At 46.0% G+C, this 22,716-nt stretch overlaps 1 pseudogene; it reads right to left on the bottom strand.

Annotated features, from left to right (window-relative positions):
- Positions 1 to 1,603: 1,603 nt before the first annotated feature.
- On the bottom strand, positions 1,604 to 20,902 carry LOC112318061 (cell cycle progression protein 1-like; annotated as a pseudogene).
- Positions 20,903 to 22,716: the final 1,814 nt, after the last annotated feature.

Below are 22,716 nucleotides of genomic sequence, written 5' to 3'. Positions count from 1 at the left end.
TGACACTTGAAACTAGTATAATATTGCATGTCCACTGTAACTGAAAAATGAAAAAAAGATTTTTTTTTAAGAAGAGGAAGTTAATCCAAGTTCATGTAACTAAACCCGCAGAGACAGGAAACTCATTCATTTCCCCCATGGTCACTGTTGCCATATTTTACTCAGCTCTGTAGCCAGTGCTGTGGTGGTTACCAGGAGCCAAGAAAGCCTGCTCTCCATGAGAACAGACCCGGAGCCTTTCTGAAACAAGCCAGTGAGAGCCAACATCGTAACTAAGGAACGCCTTCAACGTGAAATGCGCAGGGCTGTGGCCACTATACTGACAACTGGTTCCCAATGCATTGGGCCATTTTCATGGCTTTGGATGAAATGTCAGTCCTACTAAACCAGCAACCAAGTGGTACACCATGGGGACTCGGGCAACCTGGGCAGGTGCTTGTTAGGCAATCTTCCTCCCAACAGTTTTGCCCAGTCACATACAGAAGCCAAAAAATTCCATGTCACTAGCTACCTCTGAGCAGAGAAATCCATGTGCAGAGCCTGGAAATGGCCCCACTCCCTTCCTTCCTCTCAATACAATGCAAGAGTTGCTCCTAGGCAAGATCGGCCCAGCCCCTGGCAAACACACACCAGGAGGAAGTGGCCCAGGAGCCTCTGAGATATGAGCAAACACCAAGACGGAGCCTTTGGACTTGGCCACTCACACAGGAGGAAGACCCCGCCCCTCCCGCCGTGGCATAACTGCACAACTTCCTGCAGGGCCTTCAAGAGCAAATTGTCCCCAGCCCAGTCCAGTCCTTCTCCATGGACCAACTAGCCAGTGACGGAAGGGTTGAAGTTCAGTTCACGCTGCATTCACTTGCTAATCTGCTATGACAGCCACGACAAAAAAAAAAAAAAAAAACCAAAACGAAAAAAAAAAAACACAAAACCCGCCAGCTGGGGGACTTTAACAACAGAAACGAACCTTCCCACAGTCCTGGAGGCAGAGATCCCAAGATCGAGGTGTCCGCAGGGCTGGTTTCCTTTGACACCTGTCTCCCTGGCTTGCAGATGGCTGCCTCCATGGCGTCCTCGTGTGGTCTGCCCTCTGCTTGTGTGTGGCCCTGGAACCTCTCTATATGGATTAATCTCCCCTTCTTATAAAGGACACCAGTCAGATGAGATTAGGGCCCACCCTCGGGGTCACACGATAACTAACCTCTTTAAAAGCCCTATTTCCAAATAGAGTCTGAGGCACGGAGGGCTAGGGCTTCAACCTACGGATTTTGGGAGAATTTAATTCCATCCGTGACAAATGCTTAAAGGAAACGTTTTCCTCCGGCGCCTGGAACGATACAGGGTCCGCCTCCACGTGGAGCAGGCAGACCACATTTCTGCTTCTCCCCCTCTGTTTTAGGATCACACAGAAGTGAGGAACAGCAGGCAGTATGTCTGAAAACGAAGTGCTGCCCCACGGGTGGAAAACCAGCTCAGGAGATGCGGGGCTTTTCTGACATATGCAGCGCGGATGTTCGCACGGAGCAGCCTCTGCAGGAGCTCAGAGGCAGGGCCGGTGGACCCTGCGCCGCCCGGCGTGTGCCCAGCCCTGGAGCCGGCAGCTTCACTCCTCTGTGGGCCCCAGAATGAAGAGACCGAAGAGCAGCTGGAAAGAAGGGCTAGGTGGCCTGCAAAGGAAATCCAACAAGACCAAGAGCAGAGGTCTCGACAGCAAGACACGGAGGACTGGTGATGGCAGAATGTTATTTTCAAAATGCTCAGGGGAAAAACTGGTTAACCTAGAGTTCTGTGAACAGTAAACACTTCTTTCAAGAATAAGGATGAACTGGAAATATTTTTTTAAAAAATAGACTTTTTTTTAGAGCAGTTTTGGGTTCACAGCAAAACTGAGCAGAAAGTCCAGAGTTTCCAGGTACCCTCTGACCTCACACGGGCACAGCCTCCCCGGCTATCCACGCCTGCTCCAGAGCGGTGCGTGGAGTCCATGAGCCTGCCCTGACATGTCATTGTCACCCATTAATGTCACTGTCACATTAGGGTTCACTCTTGCTGTTGTACGTTCTATGGGTTTTGCGACATGTAATCACCACCATGATATCATACAGGATGGTTTCGCTGCCTTAAAAATTCTCTGTGCTCCACCCTTTCACCCCACCTCCCCACCCACCCCTGGGAACTACTAATATTTTTACTGCCTCCATAGTTTTGCCTTTTCCGAATGTCATATCGTTGGACTCATACAGGTAGTCTTTTCAGCTTGGCTTCTTCGTGATATTCACCAGGTAATATGCTTGCAAGATCCCTCTATTGTCACGGCTTGATAGCTCGTTTCTTTGTAGCCCTGACTAATGCTCCATCAGTGGTGTATTACAATTTACGTGTTCACTCAGCTGCTGAAGGCCATCATAGTTGTCTCCGTGTTTGGCAATTATAAAGGTGCCATAAACATTCTTGTGCAGGTTTGTGTCTGTGGCGATAGGTTATTAACTTATCTGTGCAAATACCAAAAGGCATGATTATTGGGTCATAGGGTAAGAGCACGTCTATTTTTATTAAAAAACTGGCAGAGTGTCTTCCACCATGGCTGTCCCATTTTGCGGCCCCACCAGAGTGAAGGCGGGTCCTCTTGCTCCCCAGGCTTGCCAGCATTTGGTGTTGTCAGAGTTTGGGGTTCGGCCGTGCTAATAGGTGCGTAGTGAGTGGTATCTCACGGTTGCAACTTGAAGTTCCATAAGGACATATGATGTGGAGCAGCTTTTCATATGCTTGTTTGCATATGTATTTCTTCTTTGGGGAGGTGTCCATATCTTGCCCCCTTTTTTTAAGTCAGCTGAAAACATTTTATGAAGAGTAAAAGAGAGCTTATTACCAATAAACTCTTACTAAAAGGGCTTTGCTAGATGGTACTCGCGAAGGAGATGAATCATCTTGGAAGGAATGCAAGAAGGAATTATACAGTTACTGTTTTGTACAGGGTGATGTTATCTTCCTCCAGAAATGATTTACTTTTCTTCTGGAACACAATTAGTGTAAGAATAGGTCGTCTTAATTTAGTCTGAGAATCAGCTGATGGAAAACTGGGTTTGGTTTTAAAAAGCTGGTCTATTTGAAGTTGGTTCTTACTCTTAGAATCTAACTCTTCAGGGGCCCCCGTGGAAAGCCCCTCCTAGTTGGGGGCCCCGCACTCCCATTTTTGTCCCTCTGTACCCATGAGACTGCCCCTAAGTCTACTTTATCCAGTCCCTCAGCCACAGCTCTTCTCTCGGCTTCTCAAGCTCTCGACCACAGCTCTCCCATCTGTAAATGCTCCAAGGCAGAAAGCTAAGCCAACTGCCAGGCTTGCTTCTACGCTTTCCTTCCAAGAACTTGGTCTCTCAGGTTTTCACTGCCATGTTAGCTCTCCAATTCTTTCAAGCATTTTAAAAACTACTTGACAAGCTTTCCTACTTGTTCTGAACTAGAGGGCTCATCTGTATAAGCTGGCCGGACACAGCCTGACTCGAACCATCCTGGTTTTTGCAAAGGCCAGAAGGGCAAGTTGAACAGGAGCGAAAGAAGGACCGGCACCCCTGCCTGTTCAAGTTTTCCTGTGGCGACAGTCATCCAGGAATAGAGTACTGTGTTGTACATCGCCTGTGATTGACCTTCTTGATCAGGGTTGGCATAACTTCAAGGCCTTCCACTTGACCTTTCCTTCATAGACCCGAGATCCCCTAGGAAAGTTCTCCCAGGTGCTGGGCGTACTTATCCTAGGTATAACGAATGAGAAAAATAGTCACAGGGTGTAAAAATGACTTGTGCCACAGCCCCATTTATTATTTATCCCATGTAAGTTCCTTTCAGACCAGAACGTCACGGAGGCATTCAGGGTTGCCCGATGCTGGTGTCCACCCAGACCTCGTGTGCATCCGTTTTGGAAAGTCTGGGCGTTTCCTTTACCTGTGTGAGGTTATTCTGATGACGACTTGGTCTCTTAGTAACGAACTGCAGAAGGTTCATTGCGTGTACGTGCAGCGGGATTGTAGGGTCCTCCTGTTGAGTGAATGGAGACTGGATTCAGGAGCTGCCTTATACATGGGAAGTGGGGGAAGGTCCTGGCTTTCCACTGTGGTGGCTGACATCAGGCCTCCACCCACAAGCTCTTGCTTCTATCTGACTACATGCCCACTGAGCAGCAGGTCGATTTCTCATCCACCTCTCCTGCCTCTAGGAACACTCGAACGTCTTAACAACACTATAGAGCCCTGAGCGTCAAAGATAAGGCGCCCTGCCTGCTACTAGCCCAGGTCTCCTCAGGAAGCAGAGCCCGCGGCAAGGATTGCAGTGCCGGCAATTTGTCTGGGAGTTATGAGCCTCGGTGGGTGAGGTTAAGGAAAAAAGGGAGATGAGACAAGTGATGTATCACGTCACTTGTGCAGCACGTGACGTGATACATCAAAGTAAAGTGACACATTACAGTGTCACACCAAGGCACGAAGCCCCTCAGCAACTATGTTGCTTCATTACATGGAATTTCTCCAGAAGTGTTGAAAGCAAAAAGTATGCCTTACAACAGCAGAAAAAGGGCAAAGGAGAGGGAAATTTATACGCCAGCCTCCCTTTTCCCTCTCATATCCCATTGGTCAAGGTTCTCTCCACAGGAGCTTTCTTCCCTGGCGGTCCGGACTGCATCGCCTGGCCCTTGGCAGCCACGGAAGGGGCCAGGCCCCATTCTACAGGACGCAGCATTTCACCCATGACCAGAAGCAAAGGGGTGAGTTGGTGCAGGTGGCAGTGGAGGAATCAGAGAAGGCACGGAAATTTGTGACCAACGCAAATGAAAATTACAAAAACTGATGTAAGAAGATAGAAGATCTGAAGGGTTTAGAACCATTAAAGAAATGGGATTAATTGTTTAAAAAACTCCTCCTACAAAGAATATACAAAGGCCAGTTTTATAGGTGAGTCCTCCCAAACTTTCAAGTCACAGTAATGCCGAACGTAAACTCCTCCAGAAAATAGATAAAGTGGACTATTTCCCAGCTGTTTCTGTGAAGCTAAAATATATTGTAGTAAAATCAGGGGGAGACGGTACTAGAAAACTATGATCTTACATGCAGCCACGAACATGGACTCAAAAATTGTGAACAAAATGCTTTGAATCCAAAACCAGCATGTGTAAAATGTTACTACATAGTAACGAGGTTCAGTTTATTCCAGGAATTCAGGATTCAGCATTAGAAAAGTCATTTATTGCTTGATTGATTTTAGAGAGAGACAAGAAGGGAGAGAAGGAGAGAGAAGCTTCGATTTTGTTGCTCCACCCATCCGTGCACTCACTGGGTGCTTCTTGTGTGTGCCTAGACCGGAGATAGAACCCACAGCCTTGGCGTATCGGGATGATGCTCTAACCACCTGAGCTACCTGGCGAGGGCTGAAAATTTCTCAATGTGATTTAGCACATTAACCGATTAAAGAAATAAATCACATATCAATGCACAAAAAGTATTATTGAAACTTAATATCCACCCTGGCTGGTGTGGCTCAGTGGATTGAGTGCCAGCCTATGAACCTAAAGGGTCACTGGTTCGATTCCCAGACAGGGCATATGCCTGGGTTGTGGGCCAGGTCCCCAGGAGGGGGCGTGCAAGAGGCAACCACACATTGATGTTTCTCTCCCTCTCTCTCTCTGTCTCTCTAAAAATAAATAAATAAATAAAACCTTTAAAAAAACCCTTAATATCCATTTATTAAAACTATTTTTAGCAAGGTTGAAACATAAGGGAACTATAATCTGATAAGTTTACCGCAAATACTGTGCTCAGTGGTGTGATGTGTTAAGCAACCCTTCAAAAGCAGGACAACACAACCCCTGCAGGACTGCTGGGTGCGCCCTGCACAGGCCCAGAGAGCATGGTGTACACTGTAGACATCGCGAATTTCAATCCGTGTTGTGACAATTTCCCACCCGGTGGAAGTCAAGTGTCTTGAGGAAGAGGCTCCTTTTTTCTATTTGCACAAAGGCTTGATATGGGCTAGTGGTCGCCCTGCATACTATTAACTCCATTTCTATGAAAAACTGTGACTTAAGGTCCTGGCTTCACAATCACATACAAGCAGAATCCTAGTATGAGGATTGTATTGCAAGAAACAAAATTCATATATTCATACAGCACATATAATGCATATATATGCAGATGACACAATATGACAAAAATAAAACTCAAACGAATGTAGAGCCAGTAAAATAATTAAACTGTTTATTTAACAAATGGCTGGATCACATACAAAATCAATGACATATATCACCGACAAATAGCAATGTAATTTTAAAGATATTTATAATACTTACAAAAAATGAAGTGCCAAAGAATAAATCTCAGAAAGAATGGGAACGAATTTAAAACTTTATTGAAAGACATCACGAAGGACCTTAACCAATGCGGAGACCGACTGCACTATGTCCCTGGACAGGAACACCAATACCGTAACTTGGAAACTGACCTATAAATTCAGTGCAGCCGCTATCAACACCCCCGAGATCCCGGGGCTTATGAAAACGCACACGGAAGAACAAGGGTCCACGCACGGCCAGTACAACCCCGAAGAAGATCGGATTGGGAGAAGGCGTCCCCTGGGTGTCGGGCTTCAGTAATTGGGTCAGGGTGGTGCTGCATGGGGGAGAGTAGTGGTTCTCAACAGAGGATGCTCCCCTCCCCCCGCCCCTGCCGCCAGGGGAACATTGGGCAGTTTTTGGTTGCCACAGCTAAAGAGGAAGGAGGGATGTTCTTGTCCTTAGTGGGTAGAGCCCGGGGATGCTACTGAACAATTCACAGGACAGCCCTTACCACAAAGAATTATCCCACTTAAAATGGCACTAGTGCCAAGGTTGAGGATCCGGGGGTAGAGATAGACTAATTAAAAAACTAATTTAAGGCTGGGGTGGGGTGGAGGGATAGGGAGAAAATGCAGACAATTGTAACTGAATATAAAATAATAAAATAAATTTTAAAAAAGAATATATATAAAAAAGAAGGAGAATATGACCTTGGAGTCAGCATATCCGGCTGGAAAGAGCTGGTACACGCATATTGGGTAACTTCAGGAGAGTATATTCCATAAAGGGACCGTTATAAAAGTGAGAATGGGATACAAAGGAACCCCAAGGGCAAGTGCAGTCCCCTGGAGCTATAAAAGGACAGGGAACAATTACTAAGACCCAGAGACTCAGAGGACTGTGCAGAGAGGGCCCACAGGCAGGCACGGGGACCTTCAGTCGAGGGACATAGCCAGCCTGCAGCAACTTTGCAAGGAGAGAACCGAGAGGACAAACACCCTGACTTTTTTTTTTTAATTTTTATTGTTATTCAGTTACGGTTGTATGCCTTTTCTCCCCATCCCTCCACCCCACCCCAGCTGAACCCACCTCCCTCCTCCACTTCCACCCTCCCCCTTGATTTTGTCCATGTGTCCTTTATAGTAGTTCCTGCAATCCCCTCTCCTCACTGTCCCCTCCCCACTCCCCCCTGGCTATTATTAGATTGTTCTTAACTTCAATGTCTCTGGTTATATTTTGTTTGCTTTTTTCTTCTGTTGATTATGTTCCAGTTAAAGGTGAGATCATATAGTATTTGTCCCTCACCATCTGGCTTATTTCACTTAGCATAATGCTCTCCAGTTCCATTCATGCTGTGGTATATTTACACAATGGAATTCTATGCAGGAGAGAGAAAGAAGGAGCTTATACCCTTTGCAACACCCTGACTTTTTACTGACCTTTGATTGCAGGTCAGCGCTCCTCACGGCCACAGCTGGTGGGGAGCCCTGACCAAGGAAGTTGCGAATGTAGCCCAGACAGGTCTGCCTCCCCTCCTGGGGCACAGGGAAGGCTAGAGAAGGGCTGGGAGCAGATATGAAGGCGCAAACAGGAGCTCTCCAGCCAAAGGGAAGGATTTCATAAATAAACCACCCAAAGCACAGATCACTAGGGCAATTTAACATTCGTCAAATTTAGTATAAGAAGAATGAAAAGGCACAAACTAGGACAAATATATATCACTTTAAATGACAAAGGAGTAGTTTCCAGAATGTGTAACAAAATCCTCTTCATCGATAGGAAAAAGATAAACAACCCACTAGAAAAGTTTTTCAAAAGGTAAATGACATGAATAAGCATTTCTTAGAACAGGAAACACAGATGCCCAATAAACATGTAAAGAGATGTTCAGCCTTGTTAGTAGTCAGGGAAATGCAAAACTGAACCACAGTGAGATAACATTTCACACCCACCAGACAGGCAAAAATTAAAAAGGCAGATATTACGAGTCTTGCCCAGGCTGTGAAGTAAAAGGAATTCTCATACACGGGACAGTTGGTTGGTACTTCTGACACGCAGTGCCTAGTGACATTGAGGACACGTGCACTCCGTGACCCAGCGTCTCAACCCGGAGTGTATTTCAAAGAAACTCTTGCATCAGAGATATAAGCAAGTGTGTTCCTCGCAGCATGGTTTTTAAAAATGACCTTTTCATAATATGGAATGTAAATCATAACTGGGAAATATTAAAAAAATAACATTTTTATTTTAGAATGATCTTCGATCTACAGAAAAAATGTGAAGAAAGTACAGAAAGTCCCCATGTACTCCACACCCATTTCCCCCTCACAGTACCTTTTATATCAGGACGGTACATTTTCACATCCATGAACCTCAGGTCCTTTTTCTTTTCATCTTTACCGAAGGGTATTTTTAATTGATTTTTAGAGAGAGAGGAAGGGGGGAGAGAGAGAGAAAGAGAAAGATCAATTGGTTGCTTATGTATGTGACCCACAGCTGGGGACCAAACCCGACCCCAGGTATGTGCCCTGACCAGGAATCAAACCCTCAGCCGTTTAGTGCACGGGACGATGCTCTGGCCACGGCTTCATGTCCTCTTTTCAAAAATTATTATTTTAATAGCTATAACTGAAAAAAACCCTAATTGTGTATCAGTATGAAATAGATACATAAATCGTGGCGTATTCATTCACTGGATTAGAGCAAGTAAGATTGATACAGTAGAGTAAATGAATGCACAGGGTCAGCAGGCATGAGTCCAAGAAGATTTTGTTGAGCAGCAAAAGCGAGGCTTAAACACCTCCAACACGAGTCCATTTATAAAATGGTCAAAAATAGGCAAAATAAAATGTAGAATTTGAGGATATTCACATATGTGAAAGAACTGAAAGAATCGCAAAGGAATGATTCACCACAACAATCGAGACGGTGGCTACCTCTGGTGGGGAGCAGGCGGGACGCTATGAAACACACACCTCCCGGAACGGGGTGGTGGACACGTGGATTCTTATTTTGTTATGTTTTAACTTGTACATGTAGGTCATATTTTCTTTTGTGTCTGTATGTTTCATAATAATAATTTAAAGAACTCTGCCCTTGCTGGTGTAGCTCAGTTGATTGAGCGTGGGCTGTGAACCAAAAGGTCACCAGTTCAATTCCCAGTCAGGGCATGTGCCTGGGTTGCGAGCCAGGTCCCCAGTAGGGGACACATGAGAGGCAACCGCACATTGACATTTCTCTCCTTCTCTTTCTCCTTCCCTTCCCCTCTCTCTAAAAATGAATAAACAAAATTTTTATTTAAAAAAAAAAGAACTCTTGTCCCTTTGCTGTTTTTTCCCCCTAAAGCATATTTTCCACACAGTCCTCATGCTCCCGAATTCCGTCTTGAGGCAGAAGGTGATGCGTTAGAGCAAACAGGAACCCAACCCCCTGGGCACAAACCAAAGAAATGTGAGCATGTCTTCTCTTATCATTCTTTCAAACCCCTGCACACATCATGGTTTTTCCTGTTTCTCAGAAGCTGAAAAAATGCTGACTTAATGTAATGAGTGGAAGTGAGGCTGCTCACACAGATCCTCACAGAACCCTGGGCATCGCCCCAGCTGCGGTCAGAGCAAAGGCCAAACCCAGGTCCTTCGTCAGGGAATGACCCTGAGTTTGAAGCGTCATGGAGCAGGTGACACTCACCGTGAGAGCAAGCGAGGCTGCCATCATTGGCCCCAAAAGATGCCTTCTGCAACAGCAAGAGGCAACTTCTCAGCTGGTCCCTCTGCCCAGGGGCTGCTGGGCTCTCCAGCTGGGGCCTGGGAAAGTCTGCCACCACTGGTGCGCTCCGATACCTTGGCCCTCCCTTGTATGTCCACTCAGTTGTCCGCCCACTCACCCAGCAAACGCTCTCTGCGCACCTGCCACATGCTAGGCACAGCTCTAAGCACTGGCGACCCATCAGGGAGTAGGGCACAGCCCTGTTCCGGCAGCGTCATGCCCAGACAACAAACAAAACCGTGACAAACTGTGCTAAGTGCTATCCAGGAAAGACAGACAAAGGTAGAAGTAAAATAACCCAATACCAAGGTGTGAGCCCGAAAGTCAGGCAGCCTGTGTTCCTCTTCGGCCTCTGGCACCTACGCTTCGGGACAAGTTATTTGGCCTTTCTAGGCCTCCGTTTCCCTTTTTATAAGTTGGAAGTGATGATCAAACCAACTGAATAGAGTCGACCAAACATTTATTCTTAAAAAAAAAATTTATTGAGCACCTCTATGTGCCAGCACTAAGGATTAGCCTTGAAGACGACAGGCAAGGTCTTGACCTCAAGCTGCTTACATCATAGCGAAGGGAGAGTCACTGGATAAGCAAAGGCCATTTCTGATAGTGGTGCGGGTGGGGACTGAGGTGACAGAGCGAGACCAGGGAGGTCGGTGCTGGGAAGCAAGGGCCTCTTGAGGTGTCAGGGAATTCCTCTCTGAGAAGGTGATGTTTTAGAGCTAAGTGATGAGAAGGCACCAGCCAGGTGAAAGTCTGAGGGAAGACAGAGCTAAGCAGAAGGAATTAGTAAGAGCGAAAGTACTGAGGGGGGAATGAACTTGGGGTGGCTGATGACTAGCAGGAACACATTCACATTAGGAAAAGCATTCTGCCACTTTGAGTTCCATTCTCTCTAAGGTGGTGGGGCTCCTTGGACCTGGGGTTCCCCCTCCCCCCCACTGCCTCATGGCCTTGGAGCCCTCTCCTGTAACTCAGATGTACACTGGGACCCGCCCCCCCCCCCCCCCCCCCCCGCCCCAGGCTCCTGAGACCTGAGTGAGAAGACCTAAACTCCCATTTGCCCAAGTGTAGTCCAAAGCCTTTGCCAAAGTGTCTGTAAGATCCCAGGGGCTGGTGTTCTTACAGGGACCACCACTGGGTCCCTGTGCCTGCTCTCTGTGGGGTTGGTTCATCCAGAACGTTCTATAGGAGTGCTGCTCCTGTTCTGCAGCCGACAGAATGCAGCCCTTTCCACTGAGTGCTGTTCTCATAGCGAAGCTGACCAGCCACCCAGGTGGGGCAGAAGCAGTCTCAAACTGAGCACTGGGGTTCCTGTTCTTCGAAGTCCTGTGCCCGCCCCACTGTGGTGGGTTTTCCAATTCTCCACCCCGGCTGTCACCCCCCTTGTCTCTAACCTTTTGCCATCTTGCCAGCTCCTTCTCCCTCCTCACCCAAATACAGTTCATTTCTAATACAGAGCAATTTCTGCAGCCCTTTTGTGAGCTCAGCTCCCTACCTCCCTCTACTGGCTGGTTCGGATATTTCCCCCAAGAATTCCTACTGAAGCAGGATTCGCGTCGGGCTGCAAGGGGGCCATGGAAAGCCCCTGCACGCACAGTGGTTCTAAGTTTTCGAGGTGCTGAAGACACATCAGAAAACCAAACGAAGGCTGTCTGCCACGGAAGCCTAGGCCGAAGGAAGCCAAGCTCTGTTTACCATCTTCTGGCTGAAGTATTTTTCTGGGGTGTTGACATACCCCCACACCGCCCTCTAGTGGCTGGCAGATGTTAATTCTAGAACCTACTGCCCCCACTGCAGAGACAAATCACTAGCCTTCCCAGCATTATCCTCCATAACAGCCCATCCATCAAGTGTCCGCGGAGTCAAATCCTCAGACCAAGTTCTGTATTCTGCACAGAAGCCATTATGTGTCGTAGGGGAGGAGCTGTCGACTGAGGGGCCTCTCGGCAGTGGCCTGAATCCAGTCAAGGAGAGAGGTCAGGTGGGACCCTGAGCTTGGAAGGCCAAACATCAAGGGATTAGCCATCCTTGCCCTGGCCAGGTGGCTTGGTTGATTGGAGAGTTGTCCCATGAACTGAAAGGTTTCGGGTTCGATTCCGGTCAGGGCACATATCTAGGTTGCTGGTCTGTGTGTGCGGGAGGCAATGGGTCGATGTTTCTCTCCCTCTTTCTCTTCCTCCCTTCCCCTCTGTAAAATCAATAAGCATGTCCTCGGGTGAGGATAAAAACAAAAGATGAACTCTCTTTGATCTCGAGTCCTTCTCTGGACTGCTCCGTGCCTCACAGTTTCTTGTTCCCCACCCTAAACACTGGCCAGTGGGCAGCAAGAACACACCAGGGGTAAGGGCGACTGGCCCATGGGCACTGACAGAATCAGCGTTGTGACCAAACATCGCTTTTCATTTCCTCACCTCTCAGGCCCAGTGTCAGCTCTGTGGGGAAAGGCGCCCGTCTGCTGGTCCCTCAGATCCCAGCACAGTGCGGCCGCCATAAACGCCCGGTGGCAGAAGGAGTGGGGGGAGGAATGAATGAAGGTAGTGAGTGTGCCTCATTCACTCCTCCTGCCTCCTCCCCCTGACCTGGGGTGCATGCAGCACGCTGTATGGCTCCTAAAACGGCTTCCCACTCAACTCCCTCCCCTGCTCTCCCACCTCCAGCTCCCAAGTGACCATGTCCCTGCTTCTCCTCTGGCCTTGGTCCCCAAAGTCTGCCCTTGCTGTCAGAGCACTAGGCTAGGGATCAGGAGTCCCAGCTCTGGCATCAGTCAGCTCTTCTGTCTCATGGCCCGATCTGTACCCTGAGATGCGGCCCTCCCTTGGCCCTAGGAAGTAAGTAGGGTGGGAAGGCACCCAACCTGACTTAGGACTGTGGTATCCGGACCCAGAGCACTTCTCTCTCCCTCCCCCTCTCCCTCTGCCTCTCCCTCTCCCTGGTGCTTCTGTCCCTTTGTAGTCCCACCTCCTTCCACCCGGAACCCCTGGGAACTGCTGGTTGGATCTCCGTGGACATGGTTTTGTCTTTTTGAGAATGTTACATTAATGGAAATAGGCAGCATGTGGCTTTCTCAGACCGACTTCTATGACCTGGCATAATGACTTGGAAATTTATCTAAATTGTGTGCTGATTTCTTTTCCTTCCTTCCTTTCTTCCTTATTTATTTATTTTAATTAACTAATTAATTTTGCTGAGTAGTATTTCATTGCGTGGAGGTATGAGTGTGTTTATCCATTCACTTGTTGGATGTGTGAGTGGCTTCCAGGATTTGACAATTATGAATAGGCTGCTATAAACATTCGTGTACAGGTATTTGTGTGAACATTTCTCTGGGGTAAATACCGAGAAGTAGGATTGCTGGGTAGTATCAAAAATGTATGTTCAAAAAAACCCGAGGCTTCCGGCCAAGATGGAGGCATAGGTAGACGCACTGTGCCTCCTCGCACAACCAAAAGAAGGACAATTTAAAAACAAAAAACAACCAGGACTGACAGAAAATCGAACTGCATGGAAGTCCGACAACCAAGGAGATAAAGAAGAAACATTCATCCAGACCTGTAGGAGGGGTGGAGATGGGCAGCCAGGAGGAGAGGACACCCGGCAAGGTGGCGGATTGTGGAGCAGAGCAGGCCAGGCTGCAGCTAGCAGACCCTGTGGCCCCACATGTGCGCATAGATAAACCGGGAGGACCGGTGGGGGAGTGAAGCAGACCCCGCAACCCAGGGCTCCAGCGCAGGGAAATAAAACGTCAAACCTCTGATGGAAAACACCCGTGGGGGTTGAGGCAGCAGCGGGAGAAAGTCCCAGCCTCACAGGAAAGTTAGTTGGAGAGACCCACAGGGACCTAGAGTGTGCACAAGCCCACCCACCCACTCAGGAATCAGCACCAGAAGAGCCCAATTTGATTGTGGGTAGCGGAGGGAGTAACTGAAATCCGGCAGAGAGTGCAGCAAGCACCATTGCTCCCTCTCGGCCCCTCCCCCACATATAGCATCACAGCACAGCTACAAGGGTTGCCCCACCCCGGTGAACACCTAAGGCCCGCCCTTTTATGTAACAGGTGCGCCAAGACAAAAAAAATGGCCCAAATGAAAGAACAGATCAAAGCTCCAGAAATAATACAACTAAGCAATGAAGAGATAGCCAACATATCAGATGCACAGTTCAAAACACTGGTAATCAGGAAGCTCACAGAATTGGTTGAATTTGGTCACAAATTAGATGAAAAAATGAAGGCTATGCTAAGAGAAATAAAGGAAAATGTACAGGGAACCAATAGTGATGGGAAGGAAATTGGGACTCAAATCAACGGTGTGGACCAGAAGGAAGAAAGAAACATCCAACCAGAAAAGAATGAAGAAACAAGAATTCAAAAAAATGAGGAGAGGCTTAGGAACCTCCAGGACATCTTTAAATGTTCCAACACCTGAATTATAGGGGCACCAGAAGGAGAAGAGGAAGAACAAAAAATTGAAAACTTGCTTGAACAAATAACAAAGGAGAACTTCCCTAATCTGGCAAAGGAAATAGACTTCCAGGAAGTCCAGGAAGCCCAGAGAGTCCCAAAGAAGCTGGACCCAAGGAGGAACACACCAAGGCACATCATAATTACATTACCCAAGATTGGAAGCAGCAAGAGAAAAGGACACAGTTACCTACAAAGGAGTTCCCAAAAGACTGTCAGCTGATTTCTCAAAAGAGACCTTACAGGCAAGAAGGGACTGGAAAGAAGTATTTGAAGTCATGAAAGACAAGGACCTACATCCAAGATTACTGTATCCAGCAAAGCTATCATTTAGAATGGAAGGGCAGATAAAGTGCTTCTCAGATAAGGTCAAGTTCAAGGAGTTCATCATCACCTAGCCCTTAGTATATGAAATGTTAAAAGGATTTATCTAAGAAAAAGAAGATAAAAGATATGAACAGTAAAAATGACAGCAAACTCACAGTTATTAACAACCACACCTAAAACAAAAACAATAGCAAACTAAGCAAACAACTAGAACAGGAATAGAATCACAGAAATGGAGATCACATGGAGGGTTATCAACAGGGGAGTGGGAGCGGGAGAGAGGGGGAAAAGGTACAGAGAATAAGTAGCATAGATGATAGGTGGAAAATAGACAGGGGGAGGGTAAAAATAGTATAGGGAATGTAGAAGCCAAAGAACTTATAAGTACGACCCATGGACATGAACTATAGGGGGGAATGTGGGAGGGAGGGGGTGGGCAGGATGGAGTGGCGTGAAGGGGGGGAATGGGACAACTGTAATAGCCTAATCAATAAATATATTTTAAAAAAAGAACCCCCCCAAAAATGTATGTTCAACTTTATAAAGAAATTGCCAAATTGCTTTCCAAACTGGCTGTATCATTTTGTATTTCCATCTGTAAAATATGAGAATTCCAGCTGCTGTCGCCTCACCGGCACTTCGTCTCGCCAATATTTTTTATTTTGACCATTCTGATAGACGTGTAGTGACACCTCATGAGGGTTTTAATTCGCATTTACCTCATGCAGTAATGTAAGGCTAATAATGTTAAAACATTGGCATAAATGTATTTATTGATATGTTATGACTTTAGCCTGATATTTAATATTTTGTTTTCTGTTCGTTCTCTCATTTCTCATCTTTTTGTTCCCCAGCACCCACCATCTCCTAAGTTAACTATATATTTTACCTGTTAGTCCTTTATCCAGTACAGGACTTGTAAATATTTTCGAATCTCTAATTTGACTTTCCATGTTCTCGATGATGTCTTTGCATTATTTATTTATTTATTTATCTCCATTAATCTATTATCTGAACACTGAAAAAGGATGTTAAATTAATCTGAAGTATAATCATAGTATAACCATTCCAGAAAGACTCAGCATTATACTTTCATCCTGTAGGGAAAAAAACCCCAGAAATGTGACAGTAAAATAATGGGATACGTTTCCATTATTTTTCTTCCTTTCCTGTAAAGAAATCAACCCACCCGCGCTGGCTTCCTCCCTCAGCAGAAACGTGTGCACATCCCCTGCAAACAAAACGAAGCCTTTTTTCCTCTCCTACAGCCACGGCTCACAAACAATGCCTGCATTTACTGCGTTCCTCTCTCTCTCTCTCTAATCATTGTCGTGTGACAACAGTGTCACACAAACAGCCCATAACATCATCTGCGGCCACGCAATTCCCCAGCCAAGAAGTCCAGTCCTTTTTATTGTGTCTGACACACTTACATACATTCCTCTTGCCTGAGGTCATCTTTGGACATCCATGATGCCAGTCTCTGGGCCTGTCACTCTCTGGGCCTCCTTTTCCTAACCCCCCTTACATGTTAGTGCTCCCTGGGAGCCTGAGAAAGACCTCCAGCCTAGACCACCCACCCACACACGCACACACACACACACACACACACAAGTCTGGGCGAGAGACAGTCACACCACAACTAACGTCCAGCTAACCCTCTCCATTTGGACGTCAGGAGGTGCCTCCAGGCACAATTCTCACTTCCAATTCCCCTAACCCCAAACCTTCTGGTTTTCCTTTTCTTGGTGATCTCACTATGCAACTCATTACCCAGTCCAGAAACCTGGAAACCACGGTTACTTTCTACTTCCCCTTCTCAAGAAATACCACTAGTCTTACTTACTATGTGTTACTCCAACCCGTCTCCCCGCTTTCCCTCATCCCCGTCAGCTCAGGTCTGTACCGTGTTAAAGGCCATCTCGGCATCACCCTTTCCAACCCATCACCCTCCAGGCCGCTGCCCGTGGTCCAAAATGCAGTCAGGCAAGCCCTTGCCCGTGAAACGAGGCTCTTCGTGATCTAAATATTTTCTTCTATTTGCACCCCAGCACTGCCTGGCCAACCTGAAGTGGCCCGTCTTCCGATCTCCCAGTCAAAGGGAACTTTGACTGGAAGGTCCTGGCCTTGCTGCTTGGCAAATTCATTTCTCCTTCAAAAGCCAGTTTTAAACATGCTCAGTTCAAAGGCCACCTCCTTCACGAAGCCTTCCCACACCTCTCCAGACGGAGGCCACTGTATACAAGGCCTCTATGCCTCCATTTCATGAACTTCCCGAGCTCTCCAAAAGCTCGTGAGCTCCTTCACAGCAAGAGTTTTCCATGTGTTCCCTCGGGCGGCCTCACAGTGCTTCGCTCGTTTTTGGCACCAAATATTCATTTCAGGACTAAATTCACCAGAATCGGTCTCATTATTTTATAGACACATTACTTTTATTCAAAAAGATAGCCATCGCAAATGCAAGAAAAATAAAGCTAACATTCGAAGATTAGTCAAGTTTCACGTTACGGAATATAGAGCTGATAAGCACTGGATACAGTTAATTTTGGTGGTTTGGTAATGTGTGTGCCACGCACACACACGTTACAACTTGGGGCTTTGCCAGGCTGGCCTCTTTGATCACGTCTGTACCTGTACCAACAATAATTCTGTAATACGTGTATTAAAGGTCATAGTTTAGTTGACGGGTGGAATCGACAAATGAAAATAAGTGGGACATCCAAATGGTTAGCTGTGAGCTCTTCCGATTGCAGAGTTGAAGTCGTGTGGTGCACACCTACCTTCCCAAAAGTGAGTAAATCAAAGACTAAAGGAAAATAATCTCACTTAAGGTGACTGAATGCCTTTTCATATAGACTAAAATGAAAAGAAACAAAATAGGATTTATATATCCTTAACTGATTTTTTAAAACGATTTTATTTATTTATTTTTAGAGACAGAGGAAGGGAGGGAGGAAGAGTGGGAGAGAAACATCAGTGTGTGGTTGCCTCTCGTGTGACCCCACTGGGGACCTGGCCTGCAACCCAGGGATGTGCCCTGACTGGGAATCAAACCCGCCACCCTTTGCTGCGCAGTCCAGCGCTCAATCCACTGAGCCACGCCAGCCAGGGTCCGTAACTGATTTCTAAGGTAGAAATTAAACTATTTGCTCAAGTCAAATTGACTACATGAAATTTTCAATTTGTAATAGCAATTAACTTGAAACTATGTGTTTGCATTTAATTTATTCTAAACCCTCTGGCAATAAAGTACTTTTACAAACAGTACTTTTTTTTTTTTTTTTTACAAAAAGTACTTTACAAATAGTAACGTCCCAAGAAACTCATCAAATGATAAAATGCTATCCAGTCTATCGATGTTAGAAACTGCTGTAACATGGAGCTGTGTGAGCTGACCTGGGGCCACATGGAGGTGGGCATCTGTGACCAAGGAAGTTTCCGTGTGTATCCATCCATCCCTCCAGTTTCTCAAACGCTCCATCATCGCCTACCTGGTACTCCTTCACGTCCTTAAGATAATCTTTGACATCATTAACAAAGTCAGTGAAGAGCTTCTGACCATGTATGGAAAAAATTATTGATGAGCCCTGGCTGGTGTAGCTCAATGGATTGAGCCTGTGAACCAAAGCATCACTGGTTTGATTCCCAGTCAGGGCACTTGCCGCGGCTGCAGGCCAGGTCCCCAGTAGAGGGCGTGCGAGAGGCAACCACACATTGACGTTTCTCTCCCTCTCTTTCTCCTTCCCTTCCCCGCTCTCTAAAAATAACTAGATAAAATCTTTTTAAAAATTATTGATGAATTGATCGAGTTCTTGCCATTGATGAAAAGTATTCAGTTTTTCTGTTAAGTTACCTTTCAGTTAACTGCCTAAACTCATCTATCCTTCCAGGATTAGGTACTTTTCTATTTGCAAAGTTAACGGATTCCTGTTGAGCACATTCAAATACAACAGAACAAGCTTTTCTGAAAGAATTTGATTTTTGCTACAGCCATGTTCAGTACTAGATTTCTGAATTTGCACTTTTTCTCAGTTCTTCATCGTGAATTGGCTTTCTTTTCCTTCCCTCTCTTTGCGTGGTAGGGCCTCTGTTATTCTGGTTTTGTATTATACTGTGGGTATAAATATTCACTAAACACTGTTGGTTTTTTATCTGTTCCTGCGTTTGTAGCACCAAATCTTTTGTTGCCCTTTTCATCAAAGATACTCTTGGTGGTGTCTTTGAAATGTCTGAAAGTGGATTTAGCTGAATCCGAGAATTTGTTCAGATTTTCTTTCGCCTGCTGCTCAGTTTTTTTCTTTATGACGCCTCACAAACTCCTTGGTACGAGTCTTCAAGGCATCCAGTGTTTCCTTAACTGAACCCAAAAATGTTTCCTTTGGTTTATTTTTAGCGCTGTGGTTTCCTCTGCTCCCTTGCTTTTCTCCATCAGTTTCTCTTTTTCCATTTTGATCTTGCCTCAATATACACTCTTCCCCACAAATCAGAGCGCTGCTGTTCAAAGTGAACACCCCCCACCTCCTCAGGGAGGCTTTCCCGTCAGATTTCTACTTCCCCTTCTCAGGCAGCACGTGGGGAGAGCCTGGATTGCCAGCAGACCGCCTACAGCTGAGCTGACCTTCCACCCTTAAGGCCGTGGTTTTCAGTCACTCCCTCTCCTCAGCAAGTTCGCTTCCCCCCGACGGAGTCTCCCTTGGATTAAGGAAGCTGTGCGTTTTCTGCTTTTCTTCTTTCAAATGCTGCTGAAGGTTCTGATTTTCCGTAACTAATTCAGTATGTGTCCCTTTATCCTCCCATATCCTAATCAGTTCTCGTAGTTTCCAACTCTTCCTAAAGGGAAGACAAGGTTTTTCTTCCTTCTCCAGCGATATTCTTAAATACTGATTTTCTGAGTTAAGTTTCTTGCTCTGAATGTCAAAGGACATCTCCTCTGCTTCAGTAAGGGCCCAGCACTGGGCAAGGTTTTCCTTCAACGACTTGCACTCTGTAACAGATTCCTGTTTCTGGCGACATTGGGAGAGATAAGCCTTCATATCATTCATCATTCAATTACTCTTCGTGTATCTTTGTGACTAACAGCTGATGCTCCCGTCTGAATTGTGCCGTGGAAACGCCCAAATCGCAAGCTGATTACGATCATCAGAGCAAATATAACGCACGTACCGAGGCCACTCCTGAAACGGCGTTCACACAGCTCCTCGGAGGGGCCAGTTTCTTGTTCAGTGAGCAGTCGGTCCTTCTTCCGATTCTGCACCAGAAGCGGTCTTCCCTCAGCTCAGGGTCGCCTCCAGGTGGGACTGGGATGATGGCTGGTCTCGTCCCTACCGGATCTGTCGGCACTAGACTGAGATGAAAATACAGCTGCTGGCTGTCAGAATGTATACATTAAAGTCTTCTGGCCTCCATGCTTCTGTAACAATTTTGGCTTCTCCTTGGTTTCCAATTTCTTCTAACTTAGGTGGCTCGAGGGTAACAATATCAGAATTGTCACTGACAGTTCCAAAATAGACGTTGTCTGCAGGGGACTTTTCTTCCTCTCCCTCAAGGACTAACTTCGTTTCCTCCAAAGCTGGATAAGCGGTTTCTCCCACTGACATCGTGACGTTTCGCCTGCCCTCTCCCTGTGCTCCCTGCGCTCCTGGGGGCTCTGAGGACGGATAGTCCGGGCTGAGCGAGCAGCTGTCACTGGCTGTCCCGTGTTCAGAATCCACCTTCTCTGTATCAGACCCGTCCTGACTGAGGGCCGTCCAACCACTGGATGAATCGCTGTCGCTGGGATTTTCAGACACTTTCCGGGTCTGAAGGGGCAGCGCCACCTCCGCTCCACCGTGCTGGCTCCAATATGTACTTTAAAAAGCAAAAGTTTTGTATTTTAAATCGCGTTGTTGATTCTTCATTTATGTAGTATGCTTTTGGAGTCATAGCTAAGAAATCTTCGTTTAATCCGAGGTCAGAAAGATGGTCTCCTATGTTTGCTTCTGAACATTTTACAGTTTAGCTCTTACGTGTAGGTCTATAACCCATTTCCCGTTCATTTTTGTGTGCGGTGGGAGAGTGTGTCAGCCCTGCCTGATGCATGTGATACTCCATTGTCCCAGCACCATCTGCAGTTAATCTATTTCAATGTAGGGATCCAGTTCGAGTTAATTCATTGAATCACCTTGGCGCCTGTATTGAAAATGAGTTGACGGTAAATGTAAGGGTTTATTTTGGTACTCTCCATGCTGTTCCATACATTATAAATATAAATTAAATAAACATATATTTATGTTTGTGTCAATACCACACTGTTTTGATTCCTGCATTAAGTTTTTATTTTATTATTTTATATTGAGTTATATTTGAAATACACATTGCATAAATTTAAGGTATATACAACATATTGCTTTGATACATTTATGTCACAATACGATTGTCATAGTAGCATTAGCTAACACTTCTAGCTATTAATGTTTATGCCGTAGTTTTGTTCTCTATAATCACTGTATTGTGTGTTAGGCCTCCGGGACTTATCCATCAGTTGCTTAAGTTTGGAACTTAACATCTCTCCCACCCCCAAGCTCCCCAACCCCTGGTAACCACCATGTTACTCTTTGCTTTTAGGATTTTGGTTTTTTTAGATTCCACATATAAGAGACATCATACAGTGTGGGTCTTTCTCTGTCCGATTTATCTCACTCAGCATAATGCCGTCAAGGTCCACCCATGCTGCTGCAAATAGCAGAATTGTCTTCTGTCTCGTAGCTGAATAGCATCCCATTGTATAAATACGCCACGTCTTCCCTACGCATCCATCCCCTGGCGAATACTTAGGTTGTTTCTGTGTCTTGGCTACTGTGAATAGGATACAATGAACATGGGGGTGCAGGCACAGTAGCTCAGAGCTGTTGCGGGTTTGGCTCCAGACCAAAGCAATAAGGCAAATATCTCAATAAGGCAAGTCACACAAATCTGTTGTTTCCCCAGTGCATATGCAGTAGAGTGTGGTCTATTGTAGTCTGTTAAGTGTATAATAGCATCATGTCTGAAGAAATGTATGTACCTTAATTTAAAGATTCAAATTTATATTTTCTGCATGAGGTGATCCAGTTTTTCCAATATCAATATAAATAACAGTGAGGAAAAGATAAAAAACAAACAAACAAACAAACAAAACCCAGCAAGACCCAAACAGGATAAACCAAAGAATTCCATGCCCAAATGTATCATAATGAAACTAATCTGTTAGTTACTTTATTAAACTGATAAACTTATGAAACTGCAATGGTGTGAAAGCTAAACCATGTGGGTTGTTTTCTTTTGGAGGTTCTATTTATTAGAAAAAACCCTTTTCTTGAACTTCTGGTCAAGATGGCAGCATAGGTAAATGTCGTACTTGTCTCCTCCCACAACCACATAAAAATTACGACTAAACCACAGAACAACCATCATTAAAAACCGCCTGAAATCTGGCTGAATGGAAATCCTACAACTAGGGATTTAAAGAAGAAGCCAGTTCAGATGGGTAGGAGGGGTGGAGACGTGGAACGGGATGGTCCCACCCCTAGGAGTCAAATAAAAATCAGGAGGCATATCTTAGCAGTGGAGATCCTGCCTGAGGAGCAAGGGGTCTCAGCCCCACACGAGGCCCCCAAGCCCAGGGTTCCAGTGCTGGGAAGAGAAGTTTTCGTAACTTCTGGCTGCGAGAAGCAGCAGGAATTGAGGCTGAGACAGAGGGCTCTGGAGTCCCAGGCAGTTCCTCTTAAAGGGCCCACACAAGGACTTACTCTGATTAACTTCCTCTGAGCTCCAGCCCTGGGACAGCAGATGGAAAGGCACCAGGGACATTTGGGGAGGAACTAAATTGTCT

Source organism: Desmodus rotundus, chromosome 10 (genome assembly GCF_022682495.2).
Source record: "Desmodus rotundus isolate HL8 chromosome 10, HLdesRot8A.1, whole genome shotgun sequence".
In the NCBI taxonomy this organism is placed as follows: Eukaryota; Metazoa; Chordata; class Mammalia; order Chiroptera; family Phyllostomidae; genus Desmodus; species Desmodus rotundus.
Note: the sequence above shows the minus strand (reverse complement) of the source record. Positions and strands in the feature narration are given on the sequence as shown.